Source organism: Panthera tigris, chromosome D3, assembly GCF_018350195.1.
Source record: "Panthera tigris isolate Pti1 chromosome D3, P.tigris_Pti1_mat1.1, whole genome shotgun sequence".
NCBI classification, from domain to species: domain Eukaryota; kingdom Metazoa; phylum Chordata; class Mammalia; order Carnivora; family Felidae; genus Panthera; species Panthera tigris.
This window is the reverse complement of record NC_056671.1, coordinates 35,754,912-35,780,836: the sequence shown is the minus strand read 5'-3', so window position 1 is coordinate 35,780,836 and position 25,925 is coordinate 35,754,912.

The following is a 25,925-nucleotide window of genomic DNA, read 5'->3' as shown; positions in this document are numbered from 1 at the left end:
CTTCTGCGGAGCCAAACCTCCGGCAGCGGATCTGACTCCCTCCCGCTGCCACAGGGCCCCTCCTGAAGTGGATCACCTAAGGAGAAGCGAGCTAAGCCTGCCCCTCCAGCCCCCGTGCACCTTGCCTACCCACCCCAGCTAATACGCCAGATCCCCAGCACCACAAGCCTGGCAGTGTGCAAGTAGCCCAGACGGGACACGCCACCCCACAGTGAATCCCGCCCCTAGGAGAGGGGAAGAGAAGGCACACACCAGTCTGACTGTGGCCCCAGCAGTGGGCTGGGGGCAGACATCGGGTCGGACTGCGGGCCCGCCCACTAACTCCAGTTATACACCACAGCACAGGGGAAGTGCACTGCAGGTCCTCACCACGCCAGGGACTCTCCAAAATGACCAAACGGAAGAATTCCCCTCAGAAGAATCTCCAGGAAATAACAACAGCTAATGAACTGATCAAAAAGGATTTAAATAATATAACAGAAAGTGAATTTAGAATAATAGTCATAAAATTAATCGCTGGGCTTGAAAACAATATACAGGACAGCAGAGAATCTCTTGCCACAAAGATCGAGGGACTAAGGAACAGTCACGAGGAGTTGAAAAACGCTTTAAACGAATTGCAAAACAAAATGGAATCCACGATGGCTCGGCTTGAAGAGGCAGAGGAGAGAATAGGTGAACTAGAAGATAAAGTTATGGAGAAAGAGGAAGCTGAAAGAAAGAGAGATTAAAAAATCCAGGAGTATGAGGGGAAAATTAGAGAACTAAGTGATACACTAAAAAAAAATAATATACGCATAATTGGTATCCCAGAGGAGGAAGAGAGAGGGAAGGGTGCTGAAGGGGTACTTGAACAAATTATAGCTGAGAACTTCCCTGAACTGGGGAAGGAAAAAGGCATTGAAATCCAAGAGGCACAGAGAACTCCCTTCAGACGTAACTTGAATCGATCTTCTGCACGACATATCATAGTGAAACTGGCAAAATACAAGGATAAAGAGAAAATTCTGAAAGCAGCAAGGGATAAACGTGCCCTCACATATAAAGGGAGACCTATAAGACTCGTGACTGATCTCTCCTTTGAAACTTGGCAGGCCAGAAAGGCTTGGCACGATATCTACAGTGTGCTAAACAGAAAAAATATGCAGCCGAGAATCCTTTATCCAGCAAGTCTGTCATTTAGAATAGAAGGAGAGATAAAGGTCTTCCCAAACAAACAAAAACTGAAGGAATTTGTCACCACGAAACCAGCCCTACAAGAGATCCTAAGGGGGATCCTGTGAGACAAAGTACCAGAGACATCACTACAAGCATAAAACATACAGACATCACAATGACTCTAAACCCATATCTTTCTATAATAACACTGAATGTAAATGGATTAAATGCGCCAACTAAAAGACATAGGGTATCAGAATGGATAAAAAAACAAGACCCATCTATTTGCTGTCTACAAGAGACTCATTTTAGATCTGAGGACACCTTTAGATTGAGAGTGAGGGGATGGAGAACTATTTATCATGCTCCTGGAAGCCAAAAGAAAGCTGGAGTAGCCATACTTATATCAGACAAACTAGACTTTAAATTAAAGGCTGTAACAAGAGATGAAGAAGGGCATTATATAATAATCACAGGGTCTATCCACCAGGAAGAGCTAACTATTATAAATGTCTATGCGCCAAATACCCGAGCCCCCAGATATATAAAACAATTACTCATAAACATAAGCAACCTTATTGATAAGAATGTGGTCATTGCAGGGGACTTTAACACCCCACTTACAGAAATGGATAGATCATCTAGACACACAGTCAATAAAGAAACAAGGGCCCTGAATGATACATTGGATCAGATGGACTTGACAGATATATTTAGAACTCTGCATCCCAAAGCAACAGAATATACTTTCTTCTCGAGTGCACATGGAACATTCTCCAAGATAGATCATATACTGGGTCACAAAACAGCCCTTCATAAGTTTACAAGAATTGAAATTATACCATGCATACTTTCAGACCACAATGCTATGAAGCTTGAATTCAACCACAGGAAAAAGTCTGGAAAACCTCCAAAAGCATGGAGGTTAAAGAACACCCTACTAACGAATGAGTGGGTCAACCAGGCAATTAGAGAAGAAATTAAAAAATATATGGAAACAAACGAAAATGAAAATACAACAATCCAAACGCTTTGGGATGCAGCGAAGGCAGTCCTGAGAGGAAAATACATTGCAATCCAGGCCTATCTCAAGAAACAAGAAAAATCCCAAATACAAAATCTAACAGCACACCTAAAGGAAATAGAAGCAGAACAGCAAAGGCAGCCTAAACCCAGCAGAAGAAGAGAAATAATAAAGATCAGAGCAGAAATAAACAATATAGAATCTAAAAAAACTGTAGAGCAGATCAACAAAACCAAGAGTTGGTTTTTTGAAAAAATAAACAAAATTGACAAACCTCTAGCCAGGCTTCTCAAAAAGAAAAGGGAGATGACCCAAATAGATAAAATCATGAATGAAAATGGAATGATTACAACCAATCCCTCAGAGATACAAACAATTATCAGGGAATACTATGAAAAATTATATGCCAGCAAATTGGACAACCTGGAAGAAATGGACAAATTTCTAAACACCCACACTCTTCCAAAACTCAATCAGGAAGAAATAGAAAGCTTGAACAGACCCATAACCAGCGAAGAAATTGAATCGGTTATCAAAAATCTCCCAACAAATAAGAGTCCAGGACCAGATGGCTTCCCAGGGGAGTTCTACCAGACATTTAAAGCAGAGATAATACCTATCCTTCTCAAGCTATTCCAAGAAATAGAAAGGGAAGGAAAACTTCCAGACTCATTCTATGAAGCCAGTATTACTTTGATTCCTAAACCAGACAGAGACCCAGTAAAAAAAGAGAACTACAGGCCAATATCCCTGATGAATATGGATGCAAAAATTCTTAATAAGATACTAGCAAATCGAATTCAACAGCATATAAAAAGAATTATTCACCATGATCAAGTGGGATTCATTCCTGGGATGCAGGGCTGGTTCAACATTCGCAAATCGATCAACGTGATACATCACATTAACAAAAAAAAAGAGAAGAACCATATGATCCTGTCAATCGATGCAGAAAAGGCCTTTGACAAAATCCAGCACCCTTTCTTAATAAAAACCCTTGAGAAAGTCGGGATAGAAGGAACATACTTAAAGATCATAAAGGCCATTTATGAAAAGCCCACAGCTAACATCATCCTCAACGGGGAAAAACTGAGAGCTTTTTCCCTGAGATCAGGAACACGACAGGGATGCCCACTGTCACCGCTGCTGTTTAATATAGTGCTGGAAGTTCTAGCATCAGCAATCAGACAACAAAAGGAAATCAAAGGCATCAAAAATTGGCAAAGATGAAGTCAAGCTTTCGCTTTTTGCAGATGACATGATATTATACATGGAAAATCCGATAGACTCCACCAAAAGTCTGCTAGAACTGATACATGAATTCAGCAAAGTTGCAGGATACAAAATCAATGTGCAGAAATCAGTTGCATTCTTATACACTAACAATGAAGCAACAGAAAGACAAATGAAGAAACTGATCCCATTCACAATTGCACCAAGAAGCATAAAATACCTAGGAATAAATCTAACCAAAGATGTAAAAGATCTGTATGCTGAAAACTATAGAAAGCTTATGCAGGTAATTGAAGAAGATATAAAGAAATGGAAAGACATTCCCTGCTCATGGATTGGAAGAATAAATATTGTCAAAATGTCAATACTACCCAAAGCTATCTACACATTCAATGCAATCCCAATCAAAATTGCACCAGCATTCTTCTCGAAACTAGAACAAGCAATCCTAAAATTCATATGGAACCACCAAAGGCCCCGAATAGCCAAAGTAATTTTGAAGAAGAAGACCAAAGCAGGAGGCATCACAATCCCAGACTTTAGCCTCTACTACAAAGCTGTAATCATCAAGACAGCATGGTATTGGCATAAAAACAGACACATAGACCAATGGAATAGAATAGAAACCCCAGAACTAGACCCACAAACGTATGGCCAACTCATCTTTGACAAAGCAGGAAAGAACATCCAATGGAAAAAAGACAGTCTCTTTAACAAATGGTGCTGGGAGAACTGGACAGCAACATGCAGAAGGTTGAAACTAGACCACTTTCTCACACCATTCACAAAAATAAACTCAAAATGGATAAAGGACCTGAATGTGAGACAGGAAACCATCAAAACCTTAGAGGAGAAAGCAGGAAAAGACCTCTCTGACCTCAGCCGTAGCAATCTCTTACTCGGCACATCCCCAAAGGCAAGGGAATTAAAAGCAAAAGTGAATTACTGGGACCTTATGAAGATAAAAAGCTTCTGCACAGCAAAGGAAACAACCAACAAAACTAAAAGGCAACCAACGGAATGGGAAAAGATATTTGCAAATGACACATCGGACAAAGGGCTAGTATCCAAAATCTATAAAGAGCTCATCAAACTCCACACCAGAAAAACAAATAACCCAGTGAAGAAATGGGCAGAAAACATGAATAGACACTTCTCTAAAGAAGACATCCGGATGGCCAACAGGCACATGAAAAGATGTTCAACGTCGCTCCTTATCAGGGAAATACAAATCAAAACCACACTCAGATACCACCTCACGCCAGTCAGAGTGGCCAAAATGAAGAAATCAGGAGACTATAGATGCTGGAGAGGATGTGGAGAAACAGGAACCCTCTTGCACTGTTGGTGGGAATGCAAAATGGTGCAGCCGCTCTGGAAAACAGTATGGAGGTTCCTCAGAAAATTAAAAATAGACCTACCCTATGACCCAGCAATAGCACTGCTAGGAATTTATCCAAGGGATACAGGAGTACTGATGCATAGGGGCACCTGTACCCCAATGTTTATAGCGGCACTCTCAACAATAGCCAAATTATGGAAAGAGCCTAAATGTCCATCAACTGATGAATGGATAAAGAAATTGTGGTTTATATACACAATGGAATACTACGTGGCAATGAGAAAAAATGAAATATGGCCTTTTGTAGCAACATGGATGGAACTGGAGAGTGTGATGCTAAGTGAAATAAGCCATACAGAGAAAGACAGATACCATATGGTTTCACTCTTATGTGGATCCTGAGAAACATAACAGAAACCCATGGGGGAGGGGAAGGAAAAAAAAAAAAAAAAGAGGTTAGAGTGGGAGAGAGCCAAAGCATTAGAGACTGTTAAAAACTGAGAACAAACTGAGGGTTGATGGGGGGTGGGAGGGAGGGCAGGGTGGGAGGGAGGGCAGGGTGGGTGATGGGTATTGAGGAGGGCACCTTTTGGGATGAGCACTGGGTGTTGTATGGAAACCAATTTGACAGTAAATTTCATATATTAAAAAATAAAAAAAATTTTAAAAAATAAAAAATAAAAAAAAATAAAACAAAATGTAAACCATACAGGAAAGTAGAAAAGGAAATACAGACCATTGCAACTGTATAACCTAGAGATAGCTATGGCCAACATTTCCCGTGCCTACTTCCAATCTTTTTCTCTACAGGTGCTTTTGCACTCCACTCCATAGACACACTCCTTGCCGTATACATGAAATTGAGATCACATTGTCAACACTGCCTCGTGATCTTTTTTTCCTTAGTATATCATGACCAACTTCCTTTGTGATTTAATAGTCAGCTCATGATTTTTAATGTCTGCATAGTATCCCATCACATAGTTATACCAACATTTACTTAGCAGTCCCGGATTATTGAACGCTGGATGTATATTATTGAAAGGTGCAATGAATATCTGTACATGTAAAGTATTATTTACGTCTCTGATGACTTTCTTAGAATAAATTTCTGGAAGCAGAATGATAGTATCAGAGAACATGCTATACACATTACAAACAATTTTTTTAATTAAAAGAATATTTTCAGGGCGGGTTTAGGGTCACAGCAAATTGAGAGGAAGGTACAGAGTTTCCCCATATTCCTCCTGTCCCCATACGTGCACCACCTTCCCCATTATCAATATCCTGGCACCAGAGTGGCACATTTGTTCCAAATTATGAACCTACAATGATACGTTATTATCACCCAAAGTCCATAGTTCACATTAGAGTTTATTCTTGGTGCTGTACAGTCAGTGAGTTTGGACAAATGTAATGACATGTATCCACTTTTATAGGATCCTAACGAGTAGTTTTACTTCCTCCCAAATCTTCAAGATACATGCATGTTAAAGAGGTTTGTGGTATCATTATTTATCACTGAAGACAGTGGGAAAACATGTATTTTATTTATTTACTCAACAGACACTAATATAGCACTTGCCATGTGCTAAGCACCATTCTAAGCACTTTACAAATATGAACAGATTCAGTCCTCCTAACAACCCTGTATCAGTTAGAATACACAAGTTTCAGAAACTGTAACTCCATCAACTTAGAAAATAGGAAAGTTCATCTCTCACATAATTGCAAGTCCATAGGTGAAAAAACCCTGATATGGTATGAGGAGAAACTCAAAAATGTCATCAAGAATCAGGGTCTTTCCTCACTGAGGACTGCCATTTCTTGGGTTAGCTGATTCTTCTCATGTTTGCAAGATGGCCACATACCTACTCACAAGGGAGAGAAAGAACACAGGGCAGAGAGTAGCCCTTCTCCCCTAAGAATGGTCTCTAAGCCCTAATCTTCAATCTGGGTGATCAGTTTAGGTTATATGTATGTTCCTGGACCAATAATTGTTACCAGGATAGAGCCAAGTTCCAATGGGCTTAGGTTGATCAGTATCTCCTTTCAGAGCAGTGAAGGGGATAAGTAACTGAAGAGATCTGGGATTATGTTAGGATGGAAAAAGGGAGAAAGCGATGTTAGGAAGGCAACCAACATTGCCTACTATGAAATCTAAAAAGCAATGAGATTGATCATACATATTCATGGTACATCCATGGGGTGGAAACATGTATATCTGTCAAGAAGAGTAAGGTATGGAAAGATGGCGGACTAGGAAGTACCAGGAATCTGTTTCTCCACCTAGACAACAATTTTACTAGTGGAATATGTGTGATAGAACTATTTTGGAATTCTGGAGTCTGTTGAAAGTTTGCAACTTCCAGCACAAGATTTAGATGGTAAACTGTGGTTGGTTTTGGTTAATTTCAACTTTTGGCACAGTAGTAGCTGCTCATTTCCCCACCCCAGGCATGTGGCAAACAGCTGTGCACATGACCCTGGGACAGTTTGCACCCAATGTATGAGAGTAAGCATGGGCAAAAAGGAAAACTATCTTGTAGATATCAAGGATTTGTGCTCTGACTTCTGATTGCTGCTTCTGATCACAGAGGTACAGACAAAGAAATGGGCAGCCATTGTTGTTTCAGTACCCACTTCTGTTACAAGGTTCTCTCCCTCTAGCTGAAGTGACTTCCAGAGGATTTAAAAGGTTGGCAACCTTTATCCCCCTTTATTTATCTCTTTTTCTCCTTTTGGGAAACAGACATTAAAGATTAAAACACTCAAAAACAACTGCATGTATAGGAAAAAAGAAAGTGGCCACACACACTCAGGGAAAGTACAGAAAACACCTGGGAGGACCTTGCGTTTACAGCTCAGGCTTACCCTCAGCAGAGAGGCAGCCTACAATAATAAAAAAACAAGTATAAGAATGATTGTTTAAAAAACTTGCAAACCCTGAGGAAAGGAGAGAATGCAATTTCCAGAGTAATAACATTATTTCAGGTTCAAATGTCCACTTTTCAACAACAACAAAAAATCACAAGGAATATGAATAAACAGGAATGTATGTCCCATTCAATGGAAAAAAAATCAAGAGAAACTGTCTCTGAAAAAGGCCTGATGGAGGATATATTAGGCAAAGACTTTAAAACAATTGTCATAAAGATGCTCAAAAAAACTAAAAAAAATATAAAGTCAAGAAAACGATGAATATACAAAATGGAATATCAAGAAAGAGATGGAAACCCTAAAAAGAAACTAGAAAGAAATTCTGGAGCTGAAAATACAATAACTGAAATGAAAAAAAAAATCATGAAGGGATTCAAACACAAATATAAGCAGGCAGAGAAAGATTCAGTAAACTTAAAAATAGAACAATGGAAATTATTATTGAGTTTGAGGAAGAGAAAGAAAATGATTGAATAAAAGTTAACAGAGGAGACCTGTGGGACATCATCTAGAAGATCAACATACTCATTGTGGGCATCCCAGAAGAAGAGAGACAATGAAGCTATAAGAATATTTGAAGAAATAATAGCTAAAAACTTTCCAAATTTGATGAAAGATATACATATAATCATCCAAGAAGCTCAACTGACTTCAGCTAAAATGAACTTAAAGAGATTTACACTAAGACACATTATAATCATTCAAAGGCCAAAGGCAAGGAGAGATCTTGAAAACAGCAAGAGAGAATGAAATCATTGCATATAAGGAAGCCTCAATAAGATTATCAGCAGACTTCTTATCAGAAGCTTTGGAAGCCAGAAGGCAGTGGCAGTATTCAAAATGTTAAACAAACAAACAAACCCCTGTCAACATAAAATCCTACATCAGGCAAAACTGTCCTTAAAAGTGAGGTATAGGGGTGCCTGGGTGGCTCAGTGGTTAAGTGTCTGGCTCTTGATTTCAGCTCAGGTCATGATCTCATGGTTCATAGGTTCAAGCCCTGCATTGGGCTCTGCATTGACAGCACAGAACCTGCTTTGGGTTCCTCTCTCCCTCTCTCTCTGCCTCTCCCCTGCTCACATGTTCTCTCTCTCTCAAAATAAATAAACTTTTCAAAAGTGAGGTAGAAATTAAGACACTCTGACATAAACAAAAGCTAAAAGAGTTCATTCCCACTAGAGGTGCCTTGCAAGAAATGCCCAAATGAGTTCTTCAAAGTGAAATGAAAGGACACTAGACAGTAGCTCAAATCCAGATAAAGAATTTAAGATCTCAGTAAAGGTAAATACATGGGCAAATATAAAAGCTAGTATTATTGCAACAGTAATTTGTAGTGGTACTTTTTGTTTTCTATATGATTAATACATTTGAAGAAAAAATTATTAGTCTAAAAGCTTGTGTTATTGTAACTTTACTTTGTAATGCTAAATCTTGTTTTCCACATAATATGAAAGTAATGCGTTTAAAAGAATCATTTGTTTATGGTTTGGGGCACAGAGTGTGTAAAGATATAATTTGTGACATTAACAACCAAAGGGGTGGGGCTGGAGCTATAAAGAAGCAGAGTTTTTTATGTTAAGAAGTCAAGCTGCTATAAATTCAAATTAGAGTGTTTTAACTTTAGGATGTTGAATGTAATCCCCATGGTAACTACCAGGAAAATAGCTATAGTATATATACAAAAGGAAATAAGAATGGAATTTAAACATTTCATTACAAAAATCAACTAGACACAAAAGAAGATAGTAATGCAACCAATGAAGGACAAAAAAACTATAAGGCATACAGGAAACAAATAGCAAAATGACAACAGTAAGTCCCTCTTTATCAGCAATTACTTTAAATGTAAATGGATTAAACTCTCTAATCCAAAGAGATAGGCAGAATGAATAAAAACACCTGATCCAACCATATGCTGTTTAGAGGAGACTCGCTTTAGATCACAAAACACAGACAGATTGAAAGTAAAAGTTTGGAAAAAGATATTCCATGCAAATAGTAACCAAAAGAGATCAAGGGTAGCTATATCAATATCAGACAAAATAATTTTACATGTAAAAAAATGTTTATAAGAGACAAAGAAATACATATTAATAAAAGGTTCAATACAACAAAAAGATATAAAAATTATAAACATTTACACACCTAACGACAGGGCATCAAAATATATAAATCAAAGACTCTGACAGAATTGAAGGGAGAAAAAGACAGTTTTAGAATAACAAATGGAGACTTCAGTATCCCCACTCACAAAAATAGATGGAACAATCAGATAGAAGATAAGTGAGGAAACAGAGGACTTAAACTACTTAATCAACTAAATCAAATCAGATACAGAAAACCACCCAACAGCAACAACATATACATTCTTCTCAGGTGCACATGAAATATTTTCCAGGATAGACCATATGTTAAGCCACAAATTAGGTCTCAATAGATTTCTTTAAAGATAGATATCATACAAAGTATCCTCTCCAACCACAACATGATGAAGTTAGAAAACAATAACCTAAGGAAAACTAGAAAGTTCACAGAGTTGTAGAAATCAAACATATGCTTTTAACCATGATCCATTGATCCATTTGATCCATTGATCAAAGAAGAAATCACAGGAGAAATTATAAAATACTTAGGGACAAATAAAAATGAAAACACCACATGCTAACACTATGGGACACAGCAAAAGCAGTGCTAAGAGGAAATTTATAGCTATAAATGCTTATAGTAAAAACCAAAAAGAAATATCAAATCAGCCACTTAACTTTTGTATTATGCAGTGAAAGGAATACAGAACTGTAAGGGAAATTAAAAGCACACCTGTACTAACAAATTTAAAACTCCAGTAGGGATAATATAGGCATGTCCTAAAATAATAGCAGAAGTTAGAATGTGATAAATTTGCCCCAAAGTACAAGGGGAGACAGGAGGGGGAGAGAGAGAAAACATAGCTGACTTTGAGGGTGGGTCAGACTTACCCATTTCCTTATGTTTTAAAGTGAAATTAAATCCAAAGCAAGCCTCCATCTTCCCAGACTAATAGGAAACTAATATCCCAAACATTATGCCTTTCCCAGCTTTTCCTGTCTCACTAAATGACAGCCTACCCATATAGCTATTTAAATCTAAACTCAAGCTACACTCCTTGCTGCCTGTGTCTCCCTTCCACCACCATACACCTATCATGGCTATGGTTATTAGCAAGTTTGATTTTCCAAAGCCAACCCAGCTTGTCTACATCCCCATGTGGACCATCACCTTCACCTGCCTGAACCACTTTCACCTGACTGGCGCCCCTGGTTATTTTCTTCCTCCGTCTGCCCTGCCAAAGCCTCCAGAATGATCTTTTAATAAGCATGCCATGTTCCTACTCAAACTCAAAGGCTTGCTCAGAGGAAGCCCCTCAAATGGTCCTGGGAGGTTTGTTTATTATAAATATCCATAACGTTCAAGAAGCTTCTCATTTTTCCTTTGGAAAATCCTTGAGACTGAGGAGTGAAACACACAAAGAATGGGGAAAAGTTTTGAGTACACATTAATTATACTGCATAATACTATACTATAATTATAATATATACTATCATTATAATACAATACTATACACATAAAATGAAAACTACTTAATGCAAAATTATGTAAAGAAATTGATTATAATGTTTTTAATGCATAGAAAAACTCTAGAGAATAAAATATTATTAATGGTTGTTTGGGAGACAGAAACGTAACTATGGAAATACTGACTTCTATCTTTTTTTCAACTTTTCTGTATTCTCTACATTATATGCAATGAGAGTATGCTGCTTTCATATAAAGTTTTTTAAACCATATATATATATTTTTTAACGTTTATTTATTTTTGAGACAGAGAGAGACAGAGCATGAACGGGGGAGGGTCAGAGAGAGGGAGACACAGAATATGAAACAGGCTCCAGGCTCCGAGCTGTCAGCACAGAGCCCGACACGGGGCTTGAACTCACAGACTGTGAGATCATGACCTGAGCCGAAGTCGGCCGCTTAACCGACTGAGCCACCCAGGCACCCCTAAACCATATTTTTTAAAACATTTTTAAACCCAGCATTCCATATCTGGTAATTTATCATCTGAAAATATTCATGAATATGCAGATAGCTCTCATTACAGAATCTTCATTAAATAATTTTCCATAATAGTGAAAAAGTTAAAAGCAACCTGACCATCCCCAAATAAGAGATTACTTATAATGGCAAAATACAGACTGGCCTTAAAATTTATGCTGTAGAACACTGCATATTGTAGAAAATGTTCCCTACGCAGATAGGTTAAAAAAGAAAGATTGCAAAACATAATGTGAATCCATTGTTGTAAATATATACACATACTTAGGAGACAAAATCACTTCCGAGTCTAAAGCAAAGATAAGCTTTCATTATTGCTGAGTTGTAGGTATTGAAGGTGATCCACATTTTCTTCTTAGTGCTTACCTTTTTCTTTTTTTCCTTTTTTCCTTTTTCTTTTGTTTAGGAACATTATAATTACTTTTCCAGTAGGGAAAAGACAGCAATCAAAGTTATATATATATTTTTAAAAGACCCTCGGCATTGTTCATTGATGTGTGGGAGAGCCAATGTCCTGGGCAGGGGTCGTTCAGGAGCCACAAAGCCAGACGGCAGTTCTCAAAACAGGGACAAGGATTGCTTTAGGATCTCAGTACTTCCATTCACATCGTGAGGAAGTGAAGCACAGAACTTTGGCCCCGTCTGTGAGCTGTTGAGAGCATAGCTTTTACACACGGACACCTGGGCTCACTCCTACTGCTATCTATTCTCTCTGAGACTCAGGCACATTAGTTAACCTCTGTATGCTCTCAGTTTCTGCTTCCAGAAAATGGAGCAACGGTACCTACCTCAGAGATGTCTCAGTGCTTGCGTTAAATGAGGCAGTTTATGTGATGTGCTCATGGCTTTATTACTCATTATTACAAGATGGTGGTGATTCCCGGGGACCCAGCTCTAACCACAGGTCAGTGATTGTGCAGGGGCTTGCCAGCTCCAGTAACCTTGGAACCTTTGGTACCAAGCCCAGTAATCTCATCCTGCCAGGAACCAAGAAGGTCCGTTTGGCCTTGATCTTAGCACATTGCATGCAGTCTCGTGGAGTGAGGGCAGACAGTGCCTGACCTCCTGCCTCAACAAGGCAGCAGGGTCGCCAGACTGGCCAGGGGACAGAGCAGGAAACCCCACCCTTTCCCTGGCTTGGCTGAAGGCACTGCTGGCCTGTTTACATGCTGATGTCACCCTGTGCTGCTTTCTGTTCTGGAATTCTCATTTTTCCTGTGAGTTTCCGAGCCCTAGAGATAAGGGCCTGTGGTTGTCACCAGCTCTTCCTGCCTCTGTGCGAATTCATTGTGGGGTCTTGCCTGACTCAGAAGTGCTCCTGTGGCCCAGTCCCCACCTTGAAGACCTCTCAGGACAGCCACCCTTCTCCTGCCTCTTTGTGCCCCAGGCCACTCACCTGATCACAACCTTAACTGTGTAATGGTGTGTGTGCGTGTGTGTGTTTTTCATATATCATTACCCAGGAGCTTCTGCCAAAAATGTGCTGTAAATACCATCTTTTTACCTTGTTTTCCATTCTCTGTAACTTTCTTGAGCTGCATTTGGCCAGAGTTTCAATATGTGGTGTCATGGGAAGAACACAAGCCTGGTTGTGTGACCCGACATGAGAAGAGAATCACTTAACCCCCACACCTCAGGTCCCCACCTGCCAAATAGTGGAATACTACCTGCCACAGGAGCTGCAAGAGGATTAAATGAGACATAGGGACACTCCTAGTATGGCACCTGGCATACAGTGGGTGTGTAATAAATTCTCTTTACTTTAGCTAGCTTTACAAGACCCTCTAGAAGTTTCTAGAAGTTTCTACCTAAGATTTTACCTTGGGCTGTTATCCATCAGCCTCTCAAGAAAAGTCTATTTTCCTGATGAGAGCTAGGGCAGTACTACCAGAGAAATAAGTGGGGGCAGCCCAGTGCCTAGAGGAAGCCGGGCTGAGGGAGTGCCTCCCCCTCTTCCTGTCTCCTCCCCGTGGCAGGGGTGGGGTGCCTCACATCTGTCTGGGAACTACTGGCTTTGGTGGCACAGAGAGACGCAATCTGATGAAGCATTCAGGCAATCTCCATTCTTCGCACTTGCTGAGCTGAATAATCCCCTCTGGTTACATAGATGGCAATGCAGAGAAAGTAATTTCAGGGACTCAGAACAATTACAATGACTTTAACCAACTGCCTGCCAACCGAAGAGATTTCTACTTAATGTCGATTAGCTTTTACGGAAGTGCCTTCCAAAGACGGTTAGACAGAGGGATGTAAATGAGAGCTCTGGAGGGAGGAAGAGGGGTCTCTGAGAAACACATTTAGGACATTCTGAGAGAGGATAGGCTGAGTGGGTCTCTTTGCCACGCCCCTTCTCAGACCTCTGTTTTCTCAGGTGCCTTGTAAGCCTCTCAAGGGGAAAGACCTACAGTGCTTCCCAAACATAGGTGACGTTTTTGGAAGACCTAGTTTTCTAGAACTAGGATTCTTCTATGAGCGATTTCTAGAAACAGTGTTGGTTTTTCACAGCCTTATAAAGCATATCTTACATATATGTCTTACATACTTATAATTTACTCATTTCAAGTGTACAATTCAATGATTTCCAGGAAATTTTCCAAGTTGTATATCATCATCAGTTTTAGAACTTTTCCATCTTTAGAACTTTTCCATCACCCTCAATGACATCTTAGTGCCCTTTGACTGTTAATTCCCATTCCCACCCCCCAGTTGTTGCCCAGGCAACAACTAATATACCAACTGTCTCTATCATTTTGCTTTGAGAATTATTGTTGTTTTTTTTTTTTTTTTTGAGAGAGAGAGTGTGTGCATGCAGGACAGAGAGTCAGAGGGAGAGAGATAGAGACTCTTAAGCAGACTCCAGCAGCTCAGGGATGGGGCTCCATCCCACGACCCTGGAATCATGACATGAGCTGAAATCAAGAGTCAGTTGCTCAACTGACTGAGCCACCCAGGTGCCTCTCATTGCTTTCTTTTTTGCTGTAGTAAAGTATACATAACAATATTTACCATTTTGAAGTGTACAATTCAGTGGCAGTAAGTACATTCACAATGTTGTGTAACCATCATCACCATCCATCTCTAGAATTTTTCATCTTCCCAGTCAGCAACTCTGTACCCATTAAACACTAACTCCCCATTTCCCCCTCCTCCAGCCCCTGGTGACCACCATTCTACTTTCCTTTGCTATGAACCCTGCCAGTCCAGGTCCCTCATATAAGTGAATCATACAGTATCTGTCCTTCTGTGTCTGGCTTATTCCCTTAGCATAATGTCTTCAAGGTTGACCCATGTTGTAACATGTGTTAGAATTTCCCTTTTCATTTAAGGCTGAATAGTATTCCGGTGTATGTATAGACCACATTTTGCTTATCCATTCATCTATTGATCGACTTGGGTTTCTTTCACCTCTTAGCTATTGTAAATGCTGCTATAAGCATTGGTGTATGTATGTGTTCAAGTTCCTGCGTTCAATTCTTTTGACTGTATACCTAGAAGTAGCATTGCTAGATCATATGTTTATTCTAGTTTTAAACTTCTGAGGACTCACTATACTGTTTTCCACAGCAGCTTCACCATTTCACATTCCCACCGGCAACACACAGGGCTTTCAATTTCTCCACACCCTTGCCAACACTTGCTATTTTCTGTCTGGGTTTTTTATCATGGTTGGATTTGTTTTTTATAATAACCATACTAATGGGTATGAAGTGATATCTCATTGTGGTTTTGATTTGCATTTCTCTAAAGTTTAGTGATGTTGAGCATCTTTTCATGTACTTGTTGGACATCTGGATGTCTTCTTTGCAGAAATGTCTACTCAAGTCCTTTGCCCATTTTTGAATTGGGTTCTTTTGTTGTTGCTGTTGAGTTGTAGGAGTTCTTTATATATTCTGGATACTAATCCCTTGTCAGATATATGATTTGTCAATATTTTCTCTCATATTATGGTTTGCCTTTTCATTTTCTTGATGGCATCCTTTAATTCACAGAATGCTAATTTTGATGAGGTCCAATTTATCTATTTTTTCTTTTGCTACCTGTGCTTTTGGTGGGAGAAACATTGCTTTTTGTTTTTTAAAATTCAAACAGAAAAAAAGCCCACCTGTGAAATTCAAACAAACAACAACAAAAAATGTCCTGTTATCATAAAAAGCATTCTTATTTTCCCCGTAAAAATAGTAAGAACTCCTCAAAATGTAGTTGTTTCAACCATGTGACTTGGTATGTAGTTAAACAACATTTGCCACCATTACTGAATATCTGTTATGCACCAACAACTTGTCAGACACAATCACAGCAGGAGATACAAACAGATGGCAGCTCTGGAGCTGTTTGTCTTACATGGGACAAGAGGTATATTTATTAGTAAAAACTCTTTCCAGTTTAAGTGACAGAAAACCAGTTTAAAATGGTTTCAGTAGGAAGGGGAATTCACCAGAAGAAATTCCTTCTGAAGAAAGACTTTATAATATTTCATATCTTGAATAAAATAATGATCTGAAGAGAACATGACAAATGTCAATGCATGTGTTCATCTGAATGGTGAGTAAATGGATGTTTGTTTTTTTAAAAAGTACTTATGCATTTAAATTACCTCTCCCCTTGTACTGGGAGAACTGCCTGATGAGTATCCATTCGGTTTCCTTAACGCTTTAATGACACCATTCACGAAATTTTAAAATTAGGAAGTGAGGAAAATATGTTTTTTAAGCCACTTTTCCCCTCCAGGCAAATGAACAGAACTGGCAGGAGAATGAGGAGGAGGAGGAGGTGGAGGAGGAAGAGGAGAAAGGAAAAGAAAAGAAAGGACAAACTAAAGAATGAAAGAATGAGAAAAGGCAAAAGGAGGAATTCACTGCATGTAAACAAAATGTTGACAAGTATAATGGTTTTAACTAAATCCAGAGGCTATATCTCATTTCCCTCCCTCCCTCTCATTCCATTGCCTCTCTCAATTTCTTGGCTCTGCTTTTCAGCTTCCTTTTACCACTGACCTCTTTCCCTCCTGCTGTAAATAACTTCCTTTATGCATCTTGGGGAAGGTAATGAGCAACGCTAGCATATATTGCCTTAGTGTACAATCCCAATAACTGAATATTAAATCCCAGTAAATACACTGAAAGGGCCTCTTTGGATCATGTGTCCGTCTCAGAACCAATCACTTATGCCCAGGTAAGTGGATTCTGATTGGCTAGCCTGGGTCACGTACCCAAACCTGTGGGGCTTAAGGGCTGGTAGATGGAGGATTTCTGAAAGGAGGGATCCCTGCAAGAAATCCACACGGAGACACTGGAGCACACCTGCCAGACAGATATCGTGCAAGTATTTGCTTACTATTTGCCTTGTTTCCTTTTAGTGACCTCTCCCAATTTTTCTCAATTAGTAGAATTGTAGAATTGTAGAATTTTGCAAATATGAGTGGGAACATTATGGCTTTATAAATGTGGGAAGTATCCTTTGATCCAAGAAAGTTCCAAGTACATGGAGAAGCTCTTTACAGGCATGAGAAATGCACCCGTAAGCAATATAGCTGAATGAGCACAGTACACTAGAGTGAGAAACTAAGGCAGAAAACTGAGTATTGGTGACTAATCTTTCAGAGAGCAAGAAAATTGAGAGAAACAGTAACAAATGTGATTATTAGAAGAACCTCGGGTTACTTGTGGTTGCAAGTAATGGAAAACTACTTTGGTCTAACTGGCTTGGTCCAAAGAAGGCAGCATTCAATTCATGTAACTGAAGAATCCAGGGATAAACTGGTTTCAGGCAGAGCTTGATCTAGGACTCAAACAATGTTTGCAATAACCATCTCTGAGTGCCACATGCACTCGTTAGACAACTTCTCAGGTTTTCAGTGAACCCCTGGTACACTCCCTGGCACTCCCCTTATGGCACAGCAGCTCCAAGCCTCCCATCTTCACACTATTGAGCCTTGGAATAGAGCATGTAGGTACCATGATTCCCGGAAGTGGGCTTGAGGTTCTCTGTGAACAGACAAGCTGAGATCATGGACCCACTCCTGGATGAGTCACTGTCATCAAAGGGAACTACTGGGTCTCTCCCTGAACTACATCCCCAGTCACTGTAGCTAGAAGACAAGAATATGCTAATTGACCCTCTGGACCTGAAGGTGGGGTCAGTCCCATCCAAACCACGTGGCTGAGAGCGAAGGAAAGGATAGTTTTAAAATACCAAAGCAAAACAAAATCAACAAAACCTTGATATTCTTGTCAGGAAGGGAGGGGAAGTGTTCCAACGGCAAACCAGTGTCTATACAGGAACAATTAATTTGATTACTCGAGATGAAAGTATTGTAGAAGGATAATAGAGGATAAAAGTGAATGACCAGGTCAGTGTTGACTAACAAAGTGCCACTTTGGGCTAATTACGAGGTTGGCCAAAGTTTTCAGTCCTTAAAAATGTCGTCTTGTGCCTGCAGATACCCACTAATTGGTTTGTGCCCCTTGAATCTGGCTTAACACAGCCAACTTTTCATGGGCAGCTAGTGTGTCATGACTGTGGGACCAGGTGTGGTCATCCTGCCCTCCAGAGCTCTCAGATACACCCAGGTGTGGCCAGAGTTGTGGACACAGACATCCCTCAGACTCTCCAGGACAGCAACCACAACACTGTCCTCTTCAGACCACAGGCTTGGGTTCAGAAACTGATTTTCAAAAGTTCTAGAGAGTTTCATGGACATGAGCTAAGTGGAAGGTGAGAAAACCAATGTGCAAGCCTGAGAAGTGTGATTGCTGGGTAGAGAAGAGTCTTCCCAGAAGGGACAGGAGGAGGGGACAGAACGCGTTCTTGGCAGAGGAGAAAGGGAAGGAAGGCACATACAGGAGGGAACTGCCGGGTGTGCATTAGTGCAAGGCAGGTGCTGGGAGAGCTCGGGGGGACAATGCCAGAGGGCAATGGGGCAGTGTGACCAAAGTCTCCAGGGCCTGATGGAAGTGGGCGACAGAAACCTCCTGGGAGTTTTGGACTTAGGAAGGACATGTGATCTATGGCACATGATTTTCAGAAACAGAAAGAGACTTGAAGGCATGTTGACCATTTTGCAGCAAAGGGGAGAGAGGCTGAGGCCTGAATTAAGGGCAGAGGGTAAGGAATGGAGAAGAGATGATTCTGAAGGAAAACCAAGGCGCTTGGAATTTAGCAGCTAAAAGAGAGAGCTGAATAAAAGTAAAACTAACAAGCACATACTCATAAATGGCTCCAACTGAACATTTTTTTTCTAGTGGTTTCTCTGCAGGGAAGTTCCAACTTATTATAGATCCTGTTCCATTTGAAATCATGGCCAACATGGTTCTTTCTGTCCAAGTTGCTCAAGGCCACACGGTCTATAAAAGCCCTTCTTGCTTCCAGAACTTGGTTCCCATCTCCACAGCAGAGTTACCCATGGTGCACAGGGAAAGAGAAAAATTGTCCTGAATTGGCTTTTAGGGAGTCATGGGAAGAGACTCCTAAGCTATGAGGTCCTGAGGAAGAAGGTCTCACTGGGTCTGCTCCCACCCATGAACAGCTGGGGCCAGTTCTGGGCATGCCAGGATGACCAGTTCTATGCCATGGACACCATCAGGAGGTGCAAGCCACTTGCAAGAAGGAAGGCCAAGACCAGGGTGGCAGCAGGGCATTGCTTATTGAGTCTTAGCTCCCTTTTTCCAAAACACTTCAGTGACCATCTCATTTTGCACCCCTATTTTTCAGTGATGGCACTTTTGCCAGGTGAGTAACGTGAGGGTCTTGCAGCAATACCATGGACAGTGTGAGAGAGGATGCTGCCCTGTAGCAGGTGTGCAGAGGTGTCTGATGAAGAACCTCTAACACACTATACAGATGGGGCACCAGACTCAGCATCTTGCTCCTTGATGGGTTAAGGTTCTTCAGAAGTAGCTGCAGAGATCCCATTTCCAAAAACTGGTCATCTCTTTCTTATCTGGCTTCATATCTTGATTTAAAAATTGTGCATTAGATGCTAAAAACATATTCCTAACACATTTGTCCTAAAGAATATGATCTATTCAGTTATTTTAAAAATCCAATCCAGGGGAACCAGGGTGGTTCAGTCAGTTAGGTGTCTGACTCTTGATTTTGGCTCAGGTCATGATCTCATGGTTCATAGGATCAGGCCCCACATCAGGCTCTGCACTCAAAGCAGGGAGATCCTGCTTGGGATTTTCTCTCTCCCCCTCTCTCTGCCTCTCCACTGCTGGCACTGTCTCTCTCGCTCTCTCAGAATAAATAAACTTAAAAATTAAAAATAAAAAAATGAAATTCCAATCCACCTCATCATTTATTATTGTATTTTTGTCATCATGTGTATTTAGACACATTCCTTTAGTGGATTTAAAATGCTTTTATTTTATTCCCTTAATAAATATTCATTTCAAGGTGACAGCCTGATGGGCTTCAGGCAGAAAAAAAATAGTTTATCCTTTGAGCAAATTTATTATTGGTGGATTTTCTCATACACTGTCATAAAGGCCAGTCTCTCACCACACATTAATTTTATGACTTTATTTGTACTTCACATGAACGCCAAACTCCAATTCACTTTTCTATCTGCTCATGGACTGGATCATTTTGTTCTCCTTTGCAGAAAAGAAATGTTATATTCTATTAGGCATAAATTTATAGCAGGCTTAAAAATTTAGTTTGCTGAAAGATCTCTTCCAGGAGGGAACGTTTGTAAAAGACTAATTCAGCTTCATGGCAGGACAAGAGTGTTAGTATTCCCAATCATTGAATTTCCAGTGGAAGCCTTGCTTTGATTTGCTATGATTTTGTTTATTGTCCGTATTCATACTAACTATGATACCAAGTACCCCCTAATACTCTGTCCATCAAGCCTCGATACCTCTTGTCCATTCCCCATGCTTGTTCTGCTCCATCTTTTGAGGAATGATGCCATCAGTGATGCATGTAGTAGAAGGGATTCACCGATGGCCCCACAGTTGCAAGGAGACCTCAGGGTGAGGAGTGTCCACCCGGCTATAGACAGCTGCTTTATATGCACCATTGACAACTATAGAAACATCTCTCTGAACAGGGACATGATCTCAAATTGAATGTCATCTCTTCTTTCTAATATAATCTTGCTGAACAGATTCATCTTCCTTTTGTTCTCCAGCTTCAGATACTTCCATCCTATGGGCTGCAATAATTTGTACTAAGAAGGATGAATTCCGTTTATATATTAAAAATAGGATGCTAGATTAGTGACATTGACAGATAAAGCATACCAGTGCATTTGAACCAGTCTTTTATATCTTGGGTTGGATGATTGGTGTGAGACAGGGCCATAGGGCACACCTAAAACCTTAAAATCTACAAAACTACCTTTACAGGACAGAGTGTGTTTGCCGTGTGTCACCTGAACCTCCTCCCATCAAAGACAGCCCTCCTATCCTGTTTCCCCTTTTGGGGTTGCTGATATTATCTCATTCCTGAAGAAACGGAGGAGGCAGCTTGCAAAGCCCACCCCTCCCCTCCCCAGAGCCCCCTCCCAACTCCCTCCAAAAACTCAAACCTTCCATTTCCGCTTAGTTTTCTGAGTGTGAAAGCAAAGCAAAAAATATCGATCAGCAGCATGAGCCAGTCAGCATCTGGGAGCTTAAGAGGATTTGGATAAGGAAATAAAATGGGGACAGAATATAAGAAAGGATGGGAAGAGTTTGGAACTGAGCCTTTCCATGGGCTGATCTCAGGGACAGCTCCTATGTGAGAGAGTTGCTCTTCCTCAAATTAAAGATGAGGCTGAAAGAACAAATGGAGAAGGGTTCCCTGTCAGTGGCCAAGATCAAGGTAGGCTAGAGAACATATGGACTTCAGGCAAAGACTCTGTCTAGTAAGGGAGGGATCAATGTGTCTCTCAGTCTCCAGTTGGGCTCTGACAGGGGATATAGCAACCAACGGGCTAGGATTTGTCTAGGAAGCAGGACTGATGCTGGGAAAGCAGCTGAAAGACCAAGTATCCAAGATCCATCAGACTAGGGCCAGGCTTAGGGCTCAACCAGCTTGGCCACATCCACTGTGGAGGCTGCCACATCCTTCATCCAAATCCTCGCTCTGGCCCCAACTGGATGGCTCTACAGTTCTTTCCAAAGGTCTAGACCTTACCTCTTCTCAGTGCAAACAACCTCTCTGAGGATACTGTGGTTCCTCAGTCCTTTCTTATTTGGAACCGGAGTCTGAGTGTCTGTCCTAGCTCCCAATATGGCACCCAAATACTGATCATTAATAGAAAATGTGCCTCTGCTTATTTTAGATTTACGAAGAAGTCTGTATTACACACCAAAAACACATTCCTAAGCCACATATGATTACAGGAAACCTTTTATTAGAGGGCACCCTGAAACTTCACTCATGCTAGTAAACACTTGGGTATTTAGGGATTCCAGATTTGAAGCGTATATTTCTATACCTTCTGGGGAAACTGCTTTGAGTTGAGCATAAATAATATCTTAGTTTTTTAAGCTTAAAGTAATTTGCATAATACTCTCACCCCTGAATTCATTTGATCTTAATAACTGCTAGTGAGATAGACCAAAATGTGATTATTCTCATTTAACAGGTAAGAACAATGCCTTCATTAGTTAAATGACTTTCTGGAGGCTTCACAGCTACAAAGTGGCAGGTCTGATCATTGGAACTCATGGGCTACACTTTCTCATCTTAGAGATTTTGGTCTCTCCAAATTGGTCTTCATTCCCCATTGTATCCCTTCAACCTGATGTTTATTTATTTGTGTGTTTGTTTCTTCGAGTGGCTCAACCATCTCCCAGAAATAATGCATCCAGTCTGAAATAGCCCATATCCATTACATGGTTTCTCATATGTTTTTCAAGTGAATTTTATATCTAAGCTAACACTCTGAGTTTTATTAAAGTAATTCTCACTTCTCAACTTCCTGCCTTCTCTAGCAACTTAAATGACCATGCTAAGATACTCCTAAAATCTGAGGCAGTGAGAAGTCTTGATCTGGGTATAACAATTGCACCAAAAGTCATCTGTAGTACATGAATATTTATACAGGAAACCCTTAAAAAGGAATGGGCTTCAACTTTGATTTTCAGGAATCAATCGAATTTTAGTAAGATTCCAAACCTTCTACTTTGAATTACAGCAACTGACTTGATCTCGTTACAGCCTTATGTGCTCTGGAAGATGTAAGAGTGTGGGTCAGTCTATATTCTTCAGGTGCACCAGCTAAGAGAGTGTTATTGCCTCCATTGGCCATAAAAATGACACATATGGTTATACTCCCTGCTAATAATTCTCAAATTTTAATTTTTTAATGGAAACCGAAAAGGAAAGAGTGAAAGATGATGGACCAGCTGCTCATTGTGCTGCTTATGTTCATTCTCTTTATCACTTGCCTAAAGCCATTTTCCATTTAGAATTCTTGAGGCTTAAATGACCATGTCGAGATACTCCTAAAACCGTAGGCTTAGCAATGCATTGTAATTTTCATCTTCATGGAAAATTTAAGCAAGAGAAATCTCTGCTGCCACCTTCACACTCTGATTAACTCTCCTTTACTCCTCCAGAAGATGCAATAGAAAGAGCGTCTGAGTGTTAAGAACTAAGTTTTTACCAGGGCACCTGGGTGGCTCAGTTGGTTAAGCGTCCGATTTCAGCTCAGGTCATGATCTCATGGCTTGTGAGTTCAAGCCCTGCATTGAGCTCTGTGCTGACAACTCAGAGCCTGGAGTCTGCTTCAGATTCTGTGTCCCTCTCGCGCTCTACCCCTCCCCCAATCATGCTTTGTCTCCTCTCTCTCTCTCTCTCACTCAAGAAAAAATAAAAAAAAAAAAAAAAGAACTAAGTTTTTACTATGAGTCTCCACCTTCTTGTCTTAGCCTCAAGCAAATCACTGAACCATCTCTGCGGGACGTCTTCCACTGTCTCCAGCCCCACTCACATTTTCTTTACCCTGCTCTGTGCCCCGGAGGCTGACCTCGGAGGTCAGCATCAACCAGGCTCTGCTATTGTCTGGCTTCTGATTAGCGTCAGCCAAGAAAGTGGAGGGGACGTGGGAGAGGTCACCATAGCTCAGAGGCCAAAGAGAGGGAGAACAGAATATGTACTCCTGAACAAATTGCTGTGGCTGGCTGAGTTCTTCTACCTAAAGCTCCAGTTGGACAGCCCTCTCCCAGAGCTACATGCTCTGGGTTCTGCAAACTGCTTTCCTTTGCATCTTCAGAGGAAGGGAGGGTAGCAGCTCCCAGATGTTGCTGTTCCCCTACACTGTCCATGCATTGAAAAACAGTCCCTTTATTAAACTTTCTTCAAATTGCCCATTTTGAGTGTGTCATATGATTCCTCCAGGAGCTCCCTGATCCTTGATTTTCCTATCTATAGATGGGGATGGTAATAGTTCCCCTAATGGCCTCAAGAGGTAATGGAGAATCACTGAAGACTGTAGATGGGAAAGTTGTATTAGCTGTAATGGGCTCTAGCTTTGCAGTGTAAGGGAATTATTATTGTCCAACTGAGCACATTTGTTCTGTCTAGAATGCGTACTCTGGAACCCCACGTCCTCTAGAAAGAATGCTGTTCCCAGTACCTCTTTTTACCTTTCAGTACTCACTAAGAAGAAGAGACAGCAAAGGAGGGATTAAATAATCCTGTTGATAAGTTATTTAAAAATTTCGACGTCTCATGAAATTTTCTTATAGTTTACAGTTCCCGATTATCTTCTACTTGCTGTAGTATATGAATTAAGTGTTAATTTATTTACCAGTGCTTCTTCTTTTCAAGTTGACTCCATTTCTGAAGACTTCATACTAATTATCCCCCCTCTTGCTTCCCTAGGTAACACGTAGATTACCCTCCCTTCTGATTTGGACATGCACCTCACTGACATCACAGCCGTGGGAAGTGAGCCTCTTAAAACCATGACAAAGAGACAAATATACAGTATGGAAAAGAGTAAATTCCCATAGAGAATTAAAATAAAGACCGTGGTACTTCCAAAGAACAAAGCAGTCACAAGCAAGCCCCTCCCACTTAAGTGCGGGCAACTCTTAACAATCCTCGGGACTGAGGAGATAGCAAGTTCTTGGTCACGGAGATCTCCCCAGCAAAGAAAAGGTGGCATTTCCTTATCCCATGTTCCTTTCAGGGCATGTCCCTTAGGAAAGACCAGGACTCGAACTCAGTTTTTGATGTAGCTGTGGTTGTGCAAAGCGGACGGCTCCTCCAGAGATTACGCTTAACCACACGAAGCCACCTGCATCATTCATTGCCAAGGAGCACTTCCTCACGCTGATAAAGGTTATGGTTTCTGCTGAAATTCAAGGTGAGCTACACAGAGTTGAGGCCCTAAAACGCCATATTGCCAACAAAGCTAAAGTCAAACTTCCCCTGTGTTCAGAAGGAGACTTCCTTGAACGTTGATAATATCGGAGCAGGGAAACCGCAGGATCTGTGAGAAGTCGCAACTGTCTTCTGCCATATCAGAGGGATGTATCCAGATCCTTTTATGGCCAAAGACACTCTCTGTGGAATTGAGGCTCTGAGAGCTGAAAATATCATCATTGAGCATTGCCTTATAGCTAAAGACATAGCTTTCTCAGAAGGCATGTCCTCAGATTTTTCGGAAGACGTATGCTCAGACTTGTCAGAAGATGCATTTGAAATCCCCCATTGAATAGATGAGCCCAGCTAGCAGTTGAAGAATGCTTGCTTCTGCATGAGAGACTTCGGGAATACACCCAGCCTGACTTTTCAGAGCATAGAAGATATAACTAAGGCTGCATCCCTGACTCTTAGTGATCACATGATTGTCCTCTGTCACTGCAAACAGTCACACTCCAAAGCCCAGAAGTTAGTCTTTAAAGTGGAAAATGTGACCATTAGCCATGCCTTTTCTCTAAGGAATAGCATCTGCACATTGAGCCTGACCTTTGACACCCACCTCACGAATGGTTGTTCTTGTTGGCCTTACTGGAGCCCTTTGCCTCCATCAGCAGGTTTCCCACAGCTGCTGCAGTCCTTGATCAAAATCAGAGGTGTTTAAAATCACTTATCATTTTCTTCACTGTTGTACATTTGCCAAAGGTGATCATGATGCAATAGGTGTTTTGCTTTGTCCTTGATATGCTTGCAAAGCAGTGATGCAATAATGTT